The sequence below is a fragment of the Monodelphis domestica genome, chromosome 1, assembly GCF_027887165.1.
Source record: "Monodelphis domestica isolate mMonDom1 chromosome 1, mMonDom1.pri, whole genome shotgun sequence".
NCBI classification, from domain to species: Eukaryota; Metazoa; Chordata; class Mammalia; order Didelphimorphia; family Didelphidae; genus Monodelphis; species Monodelphis domestica.
This window is the reverse complement of record NC_077227.1, coordinates 101,054,399-101,075,211: the sequence shown is the minus strand read 5'-3', so window position 1 is coordinate 101,075,211 and position 20,813 is coordinate 101,054,399. Positions and strand designations below refer to the sequence as shown.

Here is a 20,813-nt window from a genome sequence, read left to right as displayed (position 1 = left end):
TTTGCTACTAAAAGTAAAAATATCATTGGATGAGTAGTTATGTGACTTAGTAGATAGAGTGCCAGGCTTGGAAATAGGCAGTCCTGGGTTCAAATCTGATTTCAAACACTTTATCGCTGTGTGACCCCAGTAAAGACACTTCACCCCAATTGCCTAGCCCTTACTGTTCTTCTATCTTGGAACTGGTATTTCATATTGATTCTAAGACAGAAGATACAGGTTGGTGTTTTTTATTCAGTAAAGGCTTATAAACTCTGACTTTATTAAATGTATATTATAAAGATTAAAATTAATATTAATAATAATAAAAATAAAATAATAATATAAAAAATACTCCAAGTATTATTTTAATACTATTTATTAAAATCCACTTAATCAATACAGTATCTACAGAATACCTTCTATGGAGGAATCTATGAATCTTGGGGGCAGGGGGAGGTATGAGTGGGAGAATGTTCTATACTTGGAGTTTCTCCCAAAGTGGAAAAGAAGGAGTGGAAAGAACACTGTGCCTGGCACATAATAAGCACTTAATATTTATTGATAGACTAAAAGAACACTCATGCTGGAGATGGAGAGCTCTTGTTTAAATCCCATCACTGATACTTACTAGCTTTGTGGCCTTGAGAAAGTTACTTACCTCTCCTGGGTCTCAGTTTCTTTATCTGTAAAATGAAGGGATTGGTCCAGATGACCACTAAAATCAATCCCTTCCAATCTGATATTTGTGTTCCTATGACCCATTACACTACAGTGCCTTTAGCCATGCATATAATAGGTACTTAATATGGAGATGTAACTGGAATTCAGTCCAATAATTTTAAATGCTTTAATGTTTCAGTGATGATTGATTTCTGTGATGTGGACAATCCTTTCAATAGCATAGGCCACACACAATTTATTCATGCCTTTCTCATGGTGTGCCATGATTATGTAATCCCAACTATTTTTCCATATAGGAGAATTGGGAATGTGGAGGGATCTACTAGGCCAAGGGCCTTTCCCTAAATCAAAGGTTCTTAAATTTTGTGGGTGTCATGGATCCCTTGGGCAATATAGTGAAGTCTAAAGACTCCTCAAAATAATGTTTTTAAATATATAAAATAAAATAAACAAGATTTTAAAGGAAACAAATTATTTTGAAAGTTATAATTATTTTTGAAATGTTCATTGAAGCCCAAATTAAGAACCTCTGCTATGCTCTCTTGACAGTACATGGGTATTAATAAAGCACAGATATCCATCAGTTTTCTTAAATTCCTGCTACCTGGTCAGTCCACCTTCCATGATCACATGCTTCCCCTGGGAAATTCTCTGTTGATTCTGTTACAAGCCAATCATGCCAACCATCTCACCTTTTGATTTCCCTTTGGTTGACCCATAATTTTATTTCTTCAGAAACTATGCTGTTCCACACTTCATGGCCATATAGCATGGCTAGGAGAATACTGATACTTAAAAGATGGGTTATTCTATCAGGGAGAACCTTTGGGTGATTAAAAAAGAGCAGGCAATTTCCCAAATACCATCATCCCTCTCATGTTCGATACTAGGACCAATTAATTGTCTAGCTGTCTACTACATTTGTAATTTGTAAATTTCAATTTGTAAAATGACAATAATGATGGTAAGGATTGTAATGATAATTATAGTGGTGGTGGTAGTAAAGACATTTATATATATATATATATATATATATATATATATATATATATATAATTTGTTCTGCAAAGCACATTATACACATTATTTCATTTGATCCTTACAACAAATATCCCAATCTTTTTGGAGTAGATTGGAGTCTCAGGATACTTTCACAAGTCAGATAGGCCGGTGATGAGAAAAGCAATAATTTTCTATCATAGCCATACTTTAACATACCATGGAAGATTTTCAACTTAAGGACACATTCCACAAGGAAGGAGACAAAAGGTAAGGTATGATAGCATTTGATACCCCAAGGGATCTAGATGTTCTTCCCTCTTACAGTTGATTCCACTGAGAGTAAGGTTTAAGTATTACCTATTAGCACTCTCTTCTTCTCCTTCTTATAATAGTATTCTTCCCCTCCCCCTCCCATACAACTTTTTGTAGTATAAATTATCCTATTTTTCTTATTCCTTCAAGTTTTTCTTGGTGCCATCTTCCATTCCCCCCTTTCTTTTTTTATGTATCATCTTAAATAACTTAGTACCACAACCACCACCTATAAATAATTCTTCTAACTAAGATGACAGTGAATACAGTTTTTGAAAGTTACAAATATCATTTTTCCATATAGGAGTATAAACAATTGACCTTACTAAAGCCCTTAAAAGAAAAAAAAATTCCCCTCTCTCTCTTGTTCAGGGGTTATTGCCAGAGCTTGGGTATGATGATGGTCTTTAGAGGAAGGAGGTCAATGATGGTCTTGGGGAAAAGTTTCTGCTCAGCCTTAATGGACCTGGATTTACTAGTCATTCTTCCTAATGGGTGTGAAGAAAGTCCATCACCTCCCCTTCCACCTTAGGAATGCTCTCTAATCCTTCCCTCTGTCTCAACTAGCCCATACCTCAAGGAGCAGTAGACCCTCTCTAGGGCAGCTCAGTCTACCAGGGCTACTCACACACTGGCATAACCTAAGGCCACCCACTATCTGGGGCACCCTGAAGATGAGGGAAGTGGGGTGGGGTCATATACAGGAAGGTCTGATTGGTTTCCCACATCTGATGTCACAGGTATGGAAATGCCAGGGATTGGCCAACAGAGACCTCTAGGAGCAAGGGCAATGAAGTCTGCAGCATGGAAGTCTAGCTGCTAGGGATTACATAAAGGAGGCAGGGAAGGAGGAAGGGGTATGTTTAGATCAGATTCAGCCCATTGCAAGTGATCTGATGGATCTCAAAGATACTGCCCACATCCTAAAACAGAGGTTTGTTTGGACTACCACAGTAGTACATAGATCTTAGTAGGGTTACACAGCTGATAAGTATCTTCCTGATCCCAAGGGCAGCACTCTGTTTACTGGACCTTCTTGTAACAAACCTTGTGTCATGATAGGATTTGAACACTGGTCTCTGTTGATTCCAGATCTAGAGGCAGGCTGCCCTCACACCAGATGGGTACACAATTTCTCTCTCTCTCTCTCTCTCTCTCTCTCTCTCTCTCTCTCTCTCTCTCTCTCTCTCTCTCTCTCTCTCTCTCTCTCTCTCTCTCTCTCTCTTTCTCTCTCTCTCTCATATCTCTCTCTCTCTCTCATATCTCTCTCTCTCTCATATCTCATCTCTCTCTCTCATATCTCTCTCTCTCTCTCTCATCTCTCTCTCTCTCACTCATACACACACACACACACACAGAGGTTATAGGATAATGTCTGCAAAGAAATGATAACTGAAAGCATGGGCGCTGATGAGATCTAGTATGTAGACAGAAGAGTAGAGGGCTAAGTTCAGACCCTTGAGGGATATCTACAATCATAATATTTACCTTCCTTAGAGGGATGTTCTGAGCAAAGCAATTTTGCAAACTGTCAAGTGCTTTATAAGTGTAAATTGCCATTATCAGACTTAGTATTTCAAAGGATGTATGATTTTATTAGTATGGATAATCCCTCTGCTCCTACAGATCATCTCTCCAAGTAGTCAACAATTACACAAACTGCTGTAACCAAAAAAAATTAATAACCTGAAGATTAATTAATCACCTTCATCTTGTGATGAACCTTTATGAACTTAGTTCATTGCCTGGCTTTGCCATTCTTTCTTTGCCAGGCTCAGAACCAAAGCCATTCTTTCTTAGCAAAACCTATAAGAACTTGGGCTTCATTGGCATAGTCTTAGATAACTCAAAGCAATTTCCTTCCATGCCAAGATTAGGTATGACAGGAGGATTTTAGTATAATACCATCTCAATAGCAACAACTCCTGACTAGTAAGCAATTTGTAATTACAAAGTACTTTTCATATTATTGCATTATTAATTACCTAGTGGTATCAAACTAAAATAGAAAGAAAGGCCACTTAAATCATACATAAGGGTCTTTGCAGGTACATATTGACCTAGAAAACCACAAATTACCATTATCTATATCCTATTGCATTTTTATTTATTCTGTTAAATATTTCCCAATTACCTTTTAATTTGGTTCCTCACAACTCTATACATTAGGGACAAGTTTACAGACCCCATGTTACAGATGAGAAAACCAAATCTCAGAGAAGTTAAATAAGGAGGGGAACCCAGGACTCAATCCAAAGTCTTTTACTCTAAATTTAGCACTTCATCTTCCATTACAGTATTCTGCCTCTAAATCAGCCCATATTTATAGAGCGCTGAACTTTTGCAAATGTCTTACATTATCATCTCATCTGATCCTTACAAGCTGTACATGCTTAAGATATTGACTTGGCCAAGAGGTTTATCACTCAATGTGCAGACTTCTTGGAGACTAGCAGCAGGAACAACATGTATGTAAAAGACTTATCTAAAGATCAGGATTTTATCAATAGTTTCTTGTCTTTTATCCTTAAAGAAGTTTTAGAAACGATGGTGCTTTGAAGCTAATCTCAGGCCTGGATTCTCGTAGGCAGTTGAGTCACAAAAATAGTAAAATATCTGGAAGACAATACTGCTTTGCAAATTGTGTACCCAATCACACATTTTTGGAGTCATTAATCTTACCTCTTCTAGGTTAGAAGAACACCAGTGGGGGAAATTTGCAACAAGAGTGTCAAGCATAAGGTAATGAGAATCTAGACTAAAGGTAGCCAAGTCAGTTAATAAACATTTATTTAGTCTCTACTATGTGCCAGGCCCTGTGGTAAATGCTAGGAATACAAAGAAAGACAAAAGATAATCCCTCATCTCAAGGCACTCACAATTAGAAATATGGAGAAAGACAAGATCAAGAGATGTTTATCGCAAAGTGAAAATTATATAGGCCTCCTTCACAGAATTACTGATATGATGGAAAGAGCAATGGCTTAGAAGGAATTACAAAAACTGAGTTATTCAACCTCTTCCATTTGAATAAAGAAGAATCTAGAAGAATCTAAAGAAGAAACCAAACAACTTGCCCAAAGTCACCTGTAAGTGACAGAGCTCAAAACAGAACTCACCTTTTTTTTTGTTTGTTTTCTTCCCCCCCCCCCAATATGTCTAACATATACTGATTTGGATGACAACTTTGAGTCATCAATCCCATCTAGAGATACCTTGTATAAGACAAAAAGAGATCATTTGATTTATTTTATTTTCCCCCAACTACATGTAAAAATTATTTTAAAAATTCATTTAAAAAACTTTTGAGTTCTAAAGTCACTTCCTCCTTCCCATGTTCCTTTCTCCACTCTTTAACTGTGCCCCCAAGATGGTAAGCAATCTTACAAATTTTCCATATTAGTCATTTTGTGGAAAAGATTTAAAAGAAAAAGATAAGAAAGGAGGAGCAGAAGGAGAAAGAGGAGAAAGAGGAGGAGGAAGAGGAAGAAGAAGAAGAAGAGGAAGAAGAAGAAGAAGAAGAAGAAGAAGAAGAAGAAGAAGAAGAAGAAGAAGAAGAAGAAGAAGAAGAAGAAGAAGAAGAAGAAGAAGAAGAAGAAGAAGAAGAAGAAGAAGAAGAAGAAGAAGAAGAAGAAGAAGAAGAAGAAGAAGAAGAAGAAGAAGAAGAAGAAGAAGAAGAAGAAGAAGAAGAAGAAGAAGAAGAAGAAGAAGAAGAAGAAGAAGAAGAAGAAGAAGAAGAAGAAGAAGAAGAAGAAGAAGAAGAAGAAGAAGAAGAAGAAGAAGAAGAAGAAGAAGAAGAAGGAGGAGGAGGAGGAGGAGGAGGAGGAGGACGAGGAGGAGGAGGAGGACGAGGAGGAGGAGGAGGAGGAGGAGGACGAGGAGGAGGAGGAGGAGGAGGAGGACGAGGAGGAGGAGGAGGAGGAGGAGGACGAGGAGGAGGACGAGGAGAAGAAAGAAGAAGAAGAAACAAAGAAACAAAGTTCTTCCTCTGAAAACAGATGGCATTTTTCATCATCAGTCTCTAAGATTGTCTTGGATCACTGTATTGCTGAGAATAACTAGGTCATTCACAGTTGTTAATCAAAAAATATTGCCGTTAACTGTGTACAATGCTCTGGTTCTGTTCACTTCACTTAGCATCAGTTCATGTAAGTCTTTCCTATCTGTAATTTTTTAAAGTTTATTTATTTAATTAATTTAGAATATTTTTCCATGGTTACATGATTCATGTTCTTTCCCTCCCCTCCTCCAACCCCCATACTGTAGCCAATGGGAATTCCACTGGATTTTACATGTGTCATTGATCCAGATCTATTTTCATATTATTAGCATTTGCACAAGGGTGATCATTTATAGTCTATATCCCCAATCATATCCCCATCAAACCAAGTGATCAAGCAGTTGTTTTTCTTCTGTGTTTCTATTCCCACAGTTCTTTCTCTGGATATGGATAGTGTTCTTTCTCCTAAAACCCTAGGAATTGTACTAGATCATTGCATTGCTGCTAGTAGAGAAGTCCATTACATTCGATTGTACCACAGTGTATCAGTCGCTGTGCACAATGTTCTCCTGGTCTGCTCCTCTCACTCTGCATCACTTCCTGGAGGTTGTTACAGTTTACATGGAATTCCTCCTGTTCATTATTCCTTTTAGCACAATAGTATTTCATCACCATCAGATACAACACTGTGTTCAGCCATTCCCCAATCGAAGGGCAGCCCCTCATTTTCCAACTTTTTGCCGCCACAAAGAGCATGGCTATAAATAGTTTTGTGCAAGTCTTTTTCCTTATTATCTCTTTGGGGTACAAACCCAGCAATAGTATGGCTGGAACAAAGCCTGTCTGTAATTCTTATATCACAATAGTATTCTATTATAATCTATGCCACAATTTGTTCGGCCATTTCCCAAATGATGGACAGCCCCTCAATTTCCAATGCTAAGAGCTGCAATAAATATTGTTGTATAAATAGGTAAATTTTCCAAGGTGATCATTTGAAAAGTAATTAACCTAACTGGAAACAAAAGTATATGCCCACTGGTGGAGTAACAGCCAAACTGTAGGGCAGGTATGTGATGGAATATAACTGGGATATAAAAAACTACAAAGCTGAAAAATATAGACAAGCCTGGGAAGACATATGAACAAATGTTTGTAGGGAATGAAGAACCAGGGAAACAATATACACAATGAATACAACATTTTAAATGAACAGAATGTTAACAGAAAAGGAAACAATATTATATAATTACAAGGATTAAACCTGATACCAACAAAAGAGATAGGAGAATACACTTCTCTCCTTTTGTTGGCAGAGGTGGCAGAGGTGGGAGACTATGGGTATAGAACAATGTATTCTTTCAAATTTGGTTAATATGACATTTAGTTGTTGTTGCTTTTGACTGTTACTTTTTATCTTAGAATTGATGCTAAGTATTTGTTTGAAGGTAGAAGAGCTGTAAGAACTAGGTCTATAATTTGTTTTTACATTAACTTCATTTCCCAATATACCCCATTCCTCTTCTTCCTAATCCATAGAGAGCCATCCTTTATATAAAAAGCAAGGGAAAAGGAAAGGGAGGAAGCAGTTCAGCAAAACTAAATGGCATGAAGCAGCTAAGTGTCTCAGTGGAAAGAGAGCCAGGCAGATTTTCATCTCCAGGCCTCTTTCCACTGAGTCACCTACCTGCTCCGTGCCATTTTATTTTTATTTATTTCCCATGCCATTTTAAAAATACAAATAATTCACAGGGTTTATGATGAAGTGATAATTGGTTGGGTAAAATATCCTTCAATTTAACAGGACACAAAGTAACTTTTTAAAAGACATAATATATTTTCAAATATACAAAGAACTAAGTTGAATTTCTAAGAATTCAAGTCATTCCCCAATTGATAAATGGTCAAAGGATGTGAGAAGGCAGTTTTCAGATGAAGTAATCAAAACTATCAATAATCATGTGGAAAAATGTTCTAAATCACTATTGATTAATGAAATAAAATTTAAAATGATTGAGATATCACCTCACACCTCTCAGATTGGCCAATATGACAGTAAAGGAAAATGATAAATTTTGGAGGGGATGTGTCAAAGTTGGGACACTAATGCATTGCTGGTGGAGTTTGGAATAGATCCAACCACTCTGGAGGGCAATTTGGAATTATTCCCAAAGGACTATAAAAGAATGCATATCCTTTGACCTAGAAATACCACTACTAGGTCTATATCCCAAAGGGATAAAAAGAATGGGAAAGGACCTACTTGTATAAAAATATTTATAGCTGCTTTTATGGTGGTAGCAAAGAATTGGAAACTAAAGGGATGACCCCCAATTGGGGTCAAATTGTGGTATATGATAGTGATGGAATGCTTTTGTGCTTTAAGGAATGATGACCAGGATGATTGAGAAAGAGCTGGAAAGACCTACTTTGAACTGATGGAGTGTGAAATAAGCAGAACCACGAAAACATTGTACACACTAACAGTAATATTGTGGAATGATTAAATATGATAGACTTAGCTACTAACAGCAATAAGATGATCCAGAAAAATTCCTATGGATTTATCAAAAAGAAAAAAATCTCCAGAGAAAGAACTGTTGGAGTAGAATGCAGGTAAAAGCATATGATTTATCAGTTGTTTATTTGGGTTTATGTTCTGGGGTTTTGATTTTATAAGATAGTCACAAAAAATAAATAATATGGAAATGTTTTGTGTGATAAAACATTTTTAACCGAGATTGAATTACTTGTCAGCTCCAGGAGGGGGGAAGAAATAAGAGAGGAAGACAATTTGGATCAAATATCTTCAGAGAACTTTTGTGGAAATTTGTGATTAAAATAAACAAAATTAAATTTAAAAGATAAGCATCTTCTGAGATAGTCAATAAAAAAGACAATGTGACATCATCTTTCTTTTTCTTGTTAGATGAAATATATTTTATTAAATGTCTACAACCTTTAAAGTTCTAATTTACTAAAACTTTATGCAAACTAGCATGTTGCATTTTGTCTCAGCATAAATCTAATTTTCTTTGTACCAAAAGTAAGCTCTCTTCAATGACATCAACTGGTTCATTTTAACATTAAAATAAATGTTTGGCTGTTCTCCCTTAAAAAAAGAACTCCCACACAAACTTCAATGTTTTCACACTGGTAGAGATTTCATAAGCTTCCATTACCCTGCATTTCAAGGTTATGGTCTTGGAGTAGCTATAAAATTTAGCTACAGGGGACATTAATCTCTAACCTATTCTCCAACTATTCTAGAGGACAGATAGAATTCAACATTAGGCCTTTTTCAAATAACTAAAGTTATATCTTTTTTTGTCCCACAGCACAAGAGTTTTTGTTTTGCTTTGATTCTAGATCTCTTTAAAGAGTTTAAAAGATCAAGCCAAACTCATCAATGTTCTCTGGTCTACTTAATCTCTTTAAAGGAAATTGGTTTAAGAAAGGCAGTTATGGTCAAATCACTTAACAGGGAAAGTGAACCCTAGATAGCTCCTCTCCTTTCCACTTTATAAAGTATTTATAGATTATGCTATAATCTAAAATTATGAGGCATTCAAGAAAATATGATAAACAGTCTTGGCCTTCAAGGATTTAGCAATAATAATAGCTACTGGTGGCATAGTGAATAGAGAACAGGACCTGAAGTTAGGAAGAACTGAGTTCAAATGCAACCTGACATTAACTAGCTGTATGATCCTAAGAAAGTCACTTAATCTCTGTTTGTTTGCCTCAGTTTTCTCAACTATAAAATGTTGGTAATAATAGCATCTATTTTGCAGGGTTGTTGGTGAAAACCATCTGAGATATTTGTAAAAGTGCTTAAACACAGTTCCTGGAACAAATGGATGTTATGTAAAATACATAGTCCTGTTCTCCATCTAAACATGTTATTTCTCCCCCACCTCACTGTCTTCTTTGCGTTCATATTTTATTTCTTCCCAATTACTTGTAAAAAACAATTTTTAACATTTTTTAAAATTTTGAGTTCCAAATTTCCCCTTATTCCTCCCCTTCCCCTTCCCATGACAGCAAGTAATTTGATAGAAGTCATACATATGCAGTCATGCAAAGCATATTTCCATATTATTCGTGTTAAAGAAAGCAGACCCCCCCAAAAGACAAACAAGAAAAATAAGGTTTTAAAAAGTATGCTTCAATCTATATTCAATCTCCATCATTTCTCTCTGGAAGTGGATAATATTTTTCATCATAAGTCCTTTGGAAATGTCTTGGACCATTGTATTGCTGAGAATAGCTAAACCATTCATAGTTGACCATTGTACACTGTGTACAATAATCCCTCAAATCTGCCCATTTCACTTTGCATCAATGTAAATCTTTCCAAGATTTCTAAAAGCATCCTGCTTGTCATTTCTTACAGTAAAATAGTATTCCATCACAATCATATTGCAAATTGTTTGGCCATTCCCCAATTGCTAGGCATCCCCATCTTTGCCACCACAAAAACAGCTGCTACAAATACTTCTCTCTCTTTTTTTTAATCTCTTTGCTAACCATTTTAGTTCCATCAAATCTTAACAACTGTGTAAAGATGCTACAACTATTAAGAAGTAAAAAAGTAGATAGGTGAGTTTCCTCATTCTGTCTTTTCCTTTTTCTACTCTACCCTATGAGAATATATTAAAAGAACTGGAGATACTTAGCCTAGAACAGAGAAGACTGTCTTTTAAGCATTTGTAGGGCTGTCATATAAAAATTGGAATACTCTTGTTCTAGCCAATCCTGTAAGCCAGAATAATGTAATGGGTGGAATTGTCAAAGGGGAAGATTTAGGGTCGATGTAAGAAAAAACTTCCTATTAGAGTTCTTCAAAAGTGGAATGTGTTGCCCTGGAAAGTGATAGCTACATTTCTCTTCACTAGAGGTCTTTAAGCAAAGGCTCATGACCGCTTGTTTGAGGCTTTCTTATTCAGACAGATGCACCAGAAATCTTATTTAGGATCTGCTTGCCTTTTGCCATTCCATTGCAGGAGGATCCTCTAGGGCTATAACCATGTGGATTTTTGTGTTTTATTGTTTAAACTTACTTCAAGTCAAGTGATTGTTATGTCTCTTTTGTGTTGAGTTGAGTAGAGCTAAATGCATTAGCTACTTTTTTTTTCTTTTCTTTTTTAAAAATTATTTTTTTCAGTTACATGTATAAACAATTTTTGACAAATGTTTTCTGATATTTTAGGATTCAGGTTCTCCCTCCCTTCCCTTCTCCTCCCTTGAGGCTATAAAAATAGTCTGATAAAGGTTACTTTCCACCTTCCTTTTTAAATACTAAAACTACCCACTCCACTCCCATAACCATCATATATTTCTGATTAGATAGAAGTCCATAACAATAACATTAACTTCTAAACTAGAATCTAGTCATTGCTCCTTCATTAAAGGATTTCAATTAGTTACTAATAAATCATTAAATAGGATTTGGGGTTTTTTGTTTTTGTATTTTTTGCATATTTTCCCATCATGAGCCTGGTTACCAAAGGAATTTCTACTAGCATCCATCAGGAACCTTTTTACCTCTTTTGCCATTATTATGCCCTTTCTATTTTTATGGTCACCCTGAAATTATGCTTGCATCTTCTACCTCAGATTTCTCTTTCTTGAATGTGTAGTGAAAATTTACCCAACTTTATCTGGGTTCCTTTGGTTACTTCCTTCATGGCTTTTTTAGGTTTATCACTGAACTTTTTCCTCTAATTACTCTATTGCTAGATGTGTTCCATGGCTCCCAACAAACTCTCTATGGAACTTCCCATATCTAAATTTCTGACTCAAGTCTATGACTTTAAATCAGATTCAGCAAAAACAAGGAGTTTTTTGCAAACTTTTCTCTGTCTGTCACCTAGTCAAAGTAAAAGTTTCCTGAAAAGTTATGGTTTTGTAAAGGCAGCAACTCAAAATAAAAATAAAACTGGGCAGGCATGGAGTTAGTATTGTAGATTTAAAGCCACAAATGGCCTGAGTTGAATTCAACTCACTCTTTGTAAATATGAAGAAATTAAGGCACTTAAGGAAATCAAGAGTTAAAATCATTCAGGAAAATAGCAGACCTGGAATTCAAATTTAAGACCTCTGACTCCAAAAGAAGTAGTATTTTTACTTCATCATGCTGCTTGGGGCATAGAAGTAGGTCACATTTCTCTTATTTCATCTATCAAAGTTGTTTATTAAATAGGAATTGAAAGGGCATATTTTGTGACAATTGAAATTTCAGGGAATTGTGGAGTTGGAAGGGATCTCAATGACCATCTGTATTATTAATTCTATAACCCATTCTTGATCAGGTATGGTTTGGACTAGATGACCTCTGAAATGTTGTGTTTTCAACTAACAAAAAGGTTCCTTTCCAAAACTTCTTTTGTAATTTGTTTGCAATTCAGGACATATTTTCCTATAAAAAAAACAACACCATAAAAAAACAATTGAGTTTTAGAATGGCTTAGAAAAGCATGTTTTACCCACAGAGTCTCACTATATAATGTTACTAGGAGTGATGCAAAAACTAAGGGTTTTAATAATGCTGCTTTTATGGGAAAATGAATTTCACCTGACGAAAGCAAGAAGACATCTTCTACTGAAGTCCCAGGAAGAAACTCACCCCTCTACCAAACCATGCCTTCAAGGAGCTTGCATTCTACTAAAAGAAAAAGGATGTAGATGGAGAATTTAAAACAAAACAAAACAAAAAAGTAAATGGGGGAAAGGATTCAGGAGGGTCCTCCTACAGGGAGTAAATTTGATTTGAATTTTGAAGGTAGGTAGAGTCAAAAAAGTAGAAATGGGGATGGAAAGCACTGGAGGCACACAATGAATTGATGAGCACCAGGAACATAAGGCCAGTTTGGTTGGATTGTAATAATGTAAAATCTGTCTGGAAAGGTTGCAGCTAGATTGCAAAGAGTATTAGATGCCAAACAGAAGCATTTGTATTTGAATCCTATAAATAAGAGGGAGCCATCAAGCTTGAACAGGAGCATGAAATGGTCAGATCTATCCTTTAAGAATATCATTTTGGTAGCTATGTGGAAAACAGATCAGAGATAGGAAAGACTAGAGGCAAGAAGACCAATTGATTATTTCAATAGTCTGAGAAGTGATGAGGAACTGAACTAGAACACAAATAGAGAAAACAGATGAAAGAAATGATGTGTTGGTAGACACAACAACATGGCAACAGTAAATATAGGAGAAAATGAAGACAGTGAGTTTGAAGTTGTAAATCAGGGTAGCTAGAAAGATAACAGTGTCCTTGACAACATAGATAAGTTATTATAAGAGGGGGAAGTAGAAAATAAGATGTTTTAAACATGCTGAGTTTGAATGTCTATGGGATACCCAAACGGAGATGTCTAGCAGGCAGTTAGCAATGTGGGACTAGTTCACAAGATATATAAGGGCTTGTATGTATAGATCTAGGAGTCATCAGCATAGAGAAGATAATTAAATCCAAGAGAGCCTAAGAAATCACCAGGAGAGAGTATATATTGAGAAGGGAAATTTTGCAGCCTTTTTTTCCATTTATATTATGTTCAGGCTAATATTTTAGTTAAGATTTTCTGAGCACATAGTCACTGATGGAAAGAAAAGCTTCTAACTGTATGTTAGTTAACAAAGGAAATTAGTATGGAGTATTTTGCCAGATAAACTACACTATCAATCCATATAAAGTTAATTGAAAATTGGTCATTAATTTCCCCTTTAACAAATTTTAAAAAAATTATTTCAATGGATACTTCAGTTTTCAAAAGGCTTCTTTTGGCATCTGTGGCCACCACATTGGAAAGGTTGCCCTTTTGAAATTTAAAAACAAACTTCTGGCCTTTTATAGGTAAGTAATCTGATTGGAAAAAAACTAGCAAACTAGGTAGGTTTTTTTTTTTTTAATAGTTTCAATGTCTTGCAAGTATCTAGTAAAAAGATATGCCTTGTGTTCATTCTTATTATGAAAAACAAAAGCTCCTATTGCTAATTTAAGAAATAGCAAATCATATCTCCCTGGAGAAGACCATGAAATCTGGCCAATTTGTTCCCAAAGCCTCTATAAAATGCTTTGTTCCTAATAAAGTTAAAAAAATAGTAACAGTAGTAATATTGGTCTATAGCAAAGGAATAATTATGATTCAACTTTTACTGAATCACAAACATTAAGTGCCTACCATGTATAGGACATTGTTCAAGGGAGTGAAAAAAAGATAAAAATTGAAAGAGACCCTACCCTCATGGGAGCTCACATTTTGTGAGGGGAAGGTACATATACACATATAATTGAGAAATAGTAGGAAAAAAAGCCTATTGTTTTTTGGGAGGGGGTGCCCAAGTGCAGAAAAATAATGATTCTGAAAAGAGGATATTTGGGAACTTGGGAAGGAAACAGGATAGAGTGCTATGTGTAAGTAATAATTCATACAACTTAGATGGAACACAAACTGTGTGAAGATAAACTGTGTAAGGAAGTCGGAGCTAAATTGGATGCTGAGTTAAGGTGTTTACATTTTATACTAAAGAGATAAGACATTACATGAGTGTTTTGGGCTGTTTTGTTGAGAAGGGATAAGACCTATCCTTTAAGAAGATTATTTTGGTAGTTGTATGGATAGTCTGGTGGGAGGATAGACTGGAGGCAGTGGGAGGGGGCTGAGGAGCCATTAAACTATTCTTGGCAAAAGCGACATGGAGACCTGAAATACTGTGGTGGCTGTTTCTCACAGAGAAATAGGGAAGAGGATGGATGAAAGAGATGTGGAGGCAGAATTGATAAGAGTTGACAAGTAACTGGATGGGGATGGTGCTAACAGGGAAGTCTGGAAGATAGCTATTAATAATCAATAAACAATAAGCACCTGCTATGCACCACACACTTTGCTAAGCACTAGAGATACCCAAAAAATGATCCTTGTCCTCAAGGAACTTACAATTGAATGGGTGAAACAATAAGCAAATATATACACATAAGCTATAAAAAGGGAAAAGAGGAAATAATGAAGAGAAGGCATTAAGATTAAGAGAGGAAGCCTCTCCCAAAAGGTTTCCTTGTAGAAGATGGGATTTTAGTTGGGGAAGTTAGTAAGTGGAGATGAGGATGAGGAACATTATAGGCATGAAGGATGGCCAGAGAACACACCCAGAGCTGAGTGTCTTGTTTGTGAAACAGCAAGAGATCAGTGTTACTGGATTGAGGAGTTCATGACAGAGAGGAAGGTATAAGCAGTCTGGAAAGGTTATGAACACCAACGCATTTTTGTATTTGGACCTGGAAGCCATTGGAATTTATTTATTAAAGAGGTGACATGGTTAGACCTGGGCTTTAGAAAAATCACTTTGGTGGCTGAATAGAGGATATAGATTGTAATAGGGAGACTTGGGGTGGACAGACTACCAGCAGCTACTGAGAAAGCCCACATGTGAGGTGATGATGTCCTGCACCAAAATGGTGGTAAAAGTGTCAGAGGAGAGAAGGGAGTATATTTGAGAGATGTTTAAAAGGGAAAATTGACAAGCTTTTTCAACAGATATGTGAGGTGGGAAATAATGAATCAAGAAAATGACTCCTTGGTTGCAAGCCTAAGGAAGTGGGAGAATGGTGCATGCTGAAGTTACAAAGCTGAGTGACCAAGAGGACATCAAAGTGAAGATGTCCACTAGAGAGCTAACTTGATGCAGAACTAGAGTTCAGGAAAGAGATATGGGCTGGATCAACCAATTTACATACACATTTGGGATTGACTTCATCTACTATAATTTTAATCTCAACTGGATCCTCACAAAGGCAATACTTTTATTCCTTCCCAATTGATTTTCTACCTCACTTCTTACAATAGCTGCTCTAATTTTTTTCTCCTCAAATTTCCCACATCCCCTTCCTTGCTTCTCCCCACCTTTCTTACCTGGAGACCTGAGACCATTCACCACAAGCTCCCTCTTCTCTCCATCTCACAACCTCTTGATGTCATCTCCCCATCTTCTCTTCCTTTACTTAGGGTCTCTGATGATGAAGTGGCTTTTGTCTTTCTCAAGGCCAACATCTTTCCTTGAATTGAACCCTACCTCTCCACCTCCAATCTTCAGTATCTACTGACTCTTACCCTGATGTCTACAAGCATACCTATCTTTAGCCTTTATCATCTCCTTCCCATCAAAAGCCCAACGGTTCTTAATCTAAGGTCTCTGTGTGTGTGTGTGTGTGTGTGTGTGTGTGTGTAATGTCATTAGTTTTTATTATAATCCTACATATTTTTATGTACTTAAAAAGTCTTCAGAGTGAGAATCCATAGACTTCAACAGGCTACTAAGAGGGTCTCTGGGCAAAAAGTCTCCATAGTTTAGACTCTACCATTCTCTCAAGCTATCAATCTCTCTCTCCTTGGGCAAATTCCTTGAAATAGCTATTTAACTTATTCCCTCCACTTTGGTCTCATGACTTTAGCACTGTGCAATCTGGCTTCTGACCTCACTACACAATTGCTCTCTCTAGTTATCAATGATCTCTCCAGATGTGATTTTTTCTCCCCAGTTCTCATACTTCTTGATCTCTCTGCATTGATCATGGAAGATACTATTTCCTTCCTCTCTGAGTTTTCCTAACACAGCTCTGATTTTCTGTTCTACCTATCTAATGACAGCCCATCAATGTCTTTTTGCTGGATAATCATTCACATCCACCCTTCAATTGTGAATGGATCCTCAAGGATATGGCTTGGATGTATTCACTTCTCTCTACACCTCCCTTGTTGGTGACCTCATCAGCCAACATGGATTTATTAGCTCTGTGTTGGTAACTCCAAGATTTATTATTCAGTCCTAGTATTTCCTTTCAGTTCTGGTCTGATAGCATCAACTGTAACTGTTTAGATTGAATGTCTCTTAGGCACATTAAATTCAAAATGTCCCAAACTACTCATATTCCTCCACCTCCCCATACCCCGTAAAAGGCTGTACTTACAAAATTACTTTTGTTTAAATTAACAGTATGCTTCTAGTCAAGTTTGCAACCTCATTATCATCCTTAACACCTATCTTACTCACTCTACATATCTAGTCTGTTGCCAAAATTTGTTTCTACCTCCAAATCTCTTCTCTATCTTCCCTCAAACAGCCACCATCCTAGGCGAGTCCCTCATCACCTCTCTCCCATCACCGATGGCAAAAGCTTCCTAGTCTCCCTTCTCTGCTTTATACCACACACATTTGCAAAGTGACTTTCTTAAAATGCAGACTATGCTATTCCTTCACTCAAATCTTCAAAGGCACTCTAATAACTAGCCAAATAGAAAACTCATTTGGTATTTAAAACGCTTCACAACCCGCACCTCAATCTACCTTTGCAGCTGTGCAAATGGCTCCCCTTCATGCACACTAACTACTGTGTTATCAGACTGATCTTCTGACTATTCCTTGTACACAGTACTCCTATTCCTGGAGAGCACTTATTCGCCATCCTCACCTCTGCCTCCTAAAAGTCCTTGTTTCCTTTACAATGCAGATTAAGAACCAGTTAGGTGAAGTCTTTTTTGATACCTCTGAGCTGTTCATACCTTCTCCCCCCAAATAATTTTGTATTTATTGTTTATATATTTACTTATGTGTCCATTTTCCCTAGTAGACTGTAAGCTCAAAGGCAGGGACTTTTATTTTTGTCTTTGTATGCCAAGCACCTAAGACATCTTCTGGCATAGCAGTCACTTAATAAATGCTTGTTGATTGACTGAAATAATTAGTCATTGGAGAAAGGAACACAATAAGTGCCTATTATGTGTCATGAATTGTGCTAAATACATTATCAAAAAAATCATTTTATCCCCATGATAGCTCTAGGAAGTAAGTTGCTACTATGGTTCCTATCTTATAGCTCAGGAAACTGAGGCAGAGGTTAGATGACTTGCCTAAGGTGTCACTAGTGTCCGAGGCTTAATTTGAACTCAGGTCCCCTGATTCCAGACCCATCTAATACCACTTCGATGCCTCAAGTTTCAATGAGACCATGTAGTGTATAAAAACAGATCAGGAGGGTCAATCACAGCACAGGGGGTCAATTGCTCTTACTTACAGAGCAACATGATAGAGTGGAAAGAAGATTGGACCTGAGTCAGATGACTTGGTTCAAATTCTCAATTTACCATGAACTAGCTATGTGACCCAGAGTAAGTAGTTGATCTCTCAGAGATGTCTTATAAAGTATAGGTATTTATACTGTATACTTTACAGGTTATGGTGAGGATAATGTGAAAAAAAGGTGTGAAAGGTATAATTTTTTTTCTTTTATTTTCATTTGTATATCTGGGATGGTTTTATTAGGATGCAATTGGGATTATAAGCAATTTTTTGTATGGTCTTTCCATTCACAAAGATATGAGTCACCATGTCTACTCTAATGTGGATATTATTTAACAGAATTTAAGGCACTATGAAAACTTGTCATCATAATCATTATCCTCAGATTTTACTGCTGTTGAGTTCAAATGAAAGATGGAATGACTCTTCCTGTATTTGTTTTTCCCTATGAGACATTCCTTTTCAATGAAAATTATCTGATATCAAGTTGTCATTGACACAAAGTAGAAAGGTGATGATTAAATAGGCATTAAGTGCCTTCTATGGGCATAATACTAGGGATACAAAGAAACCCCCAAACAGTCTTTGCTCTCAAGGAATTTCCATTCTAATAGAATGACATCTTCACAGGATAGTAATAATTTGAGTAGAATGCACTAATAACATAGGAAGCCAGGTGGCACAAATGACTTTCTAGTAGGATGTGACATCAAAGTCAAACCCTGAAATAAGATAAGGTTTCTAAAATGTGGCGATGAGGCAGGATTGCCATTTCAGATGTGAAAGGCAGCCTTGTAATGGCACAATGGTGAGATTTGAAATGCTGTGCTCAGGGAATCGTAAATAAGCTAATTTGCCAGGAATGTGTATGTATGACAAGTAATAATAAATTGGTTAAGAAGGGCTAGAGAAAGCTTGCAAAGGCTTTAAAGGTCGAGCTAAAGAGAACAAATGGCCTCCAAGGTGTCTCCTCAATTCCATTATCCTCTTCTAGAGGAAGAGGAGTGTCACTAAAGATTCTTGAATAGGGAGGGATATGATCAGATCTGTGCTCCAAGATTGTTTTGAGAGCTGTGAAAAATTGGAGAAGGAAAGGCTGGAAGCAGTTGGTCTAATTATGAAGCTATTGCTAAACAAGAGTGATGAGAATCCGAAATGGAGTGAAATGGAGTGGCATCTTGTGTGAGGGGAAAGAAGAGGCTGGAAGTCAGTTATATCACTAAGATAGCATAAAAAGAGACAGGGCAGAGGATTAGAGAACAGGGTGTACATCCAATTCAGCCAAGAAAACTCACAAAAATTATTAGAAAGGAAGAAAACAAAAGAGAATACTGTCATGAGAGCAAGAGAGAATGTGTCTAGGACAAAAGGGAGATCAACAGTGTCAAAAGTTTCAGAGAAATCAAGAAAGATGAGAATTGAAAAAAGGTCATCAGATTTAACAATTAAATCATGGGTAACCTCAGAGAGGGCAATTTCAGAAAAGAGTGGGGCCAGAAGCCAGATCACAAGAGGATGAAGAGTAAGAGTTGAAGAATTGCAGGCAAAGAGCATAGAGGCTTTTTCTAGCAGTCTCACTGTGAAAGGAAAGAAAGATATGTGACAATAACTTGAGAGGATGGCCAGGTCAAATGAAAGGTTTTTTAAAAGATAGGGAGATCTGGGAATTTTTGTAGGCAGCAGGAAAGGAGTCAGTACATAATAGGCTGAAGATGACAGAGAGAGAATGATCAAAGAAGCAAGGCAATGGGTCCAAAAGCACAAATAGAGAGGGGGTTGACCTTAACAAAGAAAGTTACCTCTTCTTCAGACACTAGGGCAAAAAGAGAAAAGAATAAAGGATGTCAAGAGAGTTTGAGGTATAAAATAGGGGAGAAAAAAAGAGATCATGATGGATGGCTTCTATTTCCTTGGTAAAGTAGGAGGAGATGCATGACAGAGAGTGGGGGGGGGGGTCTGGTTTGGGGGTCTTAAAGAGTAAAAAGTCTGAAACAGTCACTAAGGGGACTATAACACATATAAACAGGGAAGACTGCACCAGTGAGTATTCAGTGTGACTAGAGCACAAATTTGTCATGGGCCCAGTCAGTGTAACTGTGTGACCTGAACTATTACATTGAGTCACACTTGAAAAGGAAATAAAACAAAACAGGCTATCTCATTAATCTTTCCCATTTCCTGAACATGATTTCAGGAAAGGATTCTTCTTCCATAATGAACACATTGATTTGAGTACTCTGTATACTCTGGACTGATTAAAAAATAGTGGAAAGCAAAACTGTGTGTGATATGCCTATTACATATGCCAACTTAGTAGAATTAACCCACATCATGTTTTCTTACTATCAAGTACATTAGTTCTTTTTTCTTAAAGTTAGATTTAGAAAAATAATTCTTCAGAAACTACATTATTAACTCCAACAAAAATATGCATGTGCTTATTACAAAATTCAAAAAAGTGTTTTGAAAATCTGCATCTGACCATTTTATTAATTTTGAAGTCATGTAGAAATTTAATTATTTGTCGTGGTCACTGACAAGAGCTTTGAGGAGACCTGAATCTGTAATCTTGGGCCAATTATTTAACCTCTTTGAACCTTCATTTTCTCATCTATAAAATGAGGAAGTTGGATTTGGTAGTCCCTAAGGATCCTTTTGGCTATTTCAAAAAGGGAAATTTTTAAGTAAGGGAAGTAGAGTATTTCAAGCCTGGTAAAAATATCATTTTTGGAAATGTGAGTCAGCCTTAAAGACAGGT

At 36.6% G+C, this 20,813-nt stretch overlaps 1 long non-coding RNA gene across 1 annotated transcript in view; it reads left to right on the top strand.

The window, feature by feature from the left end:
- Positions 1 to 1,977: 1,977 nt before the first annotated feature.
- LOC103093869 (uncharacterized) overlaps positions 1,978 to 20,813 on the top strand; it is a 35,739-nt gene continuing 16,903 nt past the window's right edge. Inside the window, exons 1-2 of the long non-coding RNA XR_008913170.1 lie at positions 1,978 to 2,911; positions 8,364 to 8,593. This is a non-coding gene — a long non-coding RNA (uncharacterized LOC103093869). The remainder of the gene's footprint in view (positions 2,912 to 8,363; positions 8,594 to 20,813) is intronic.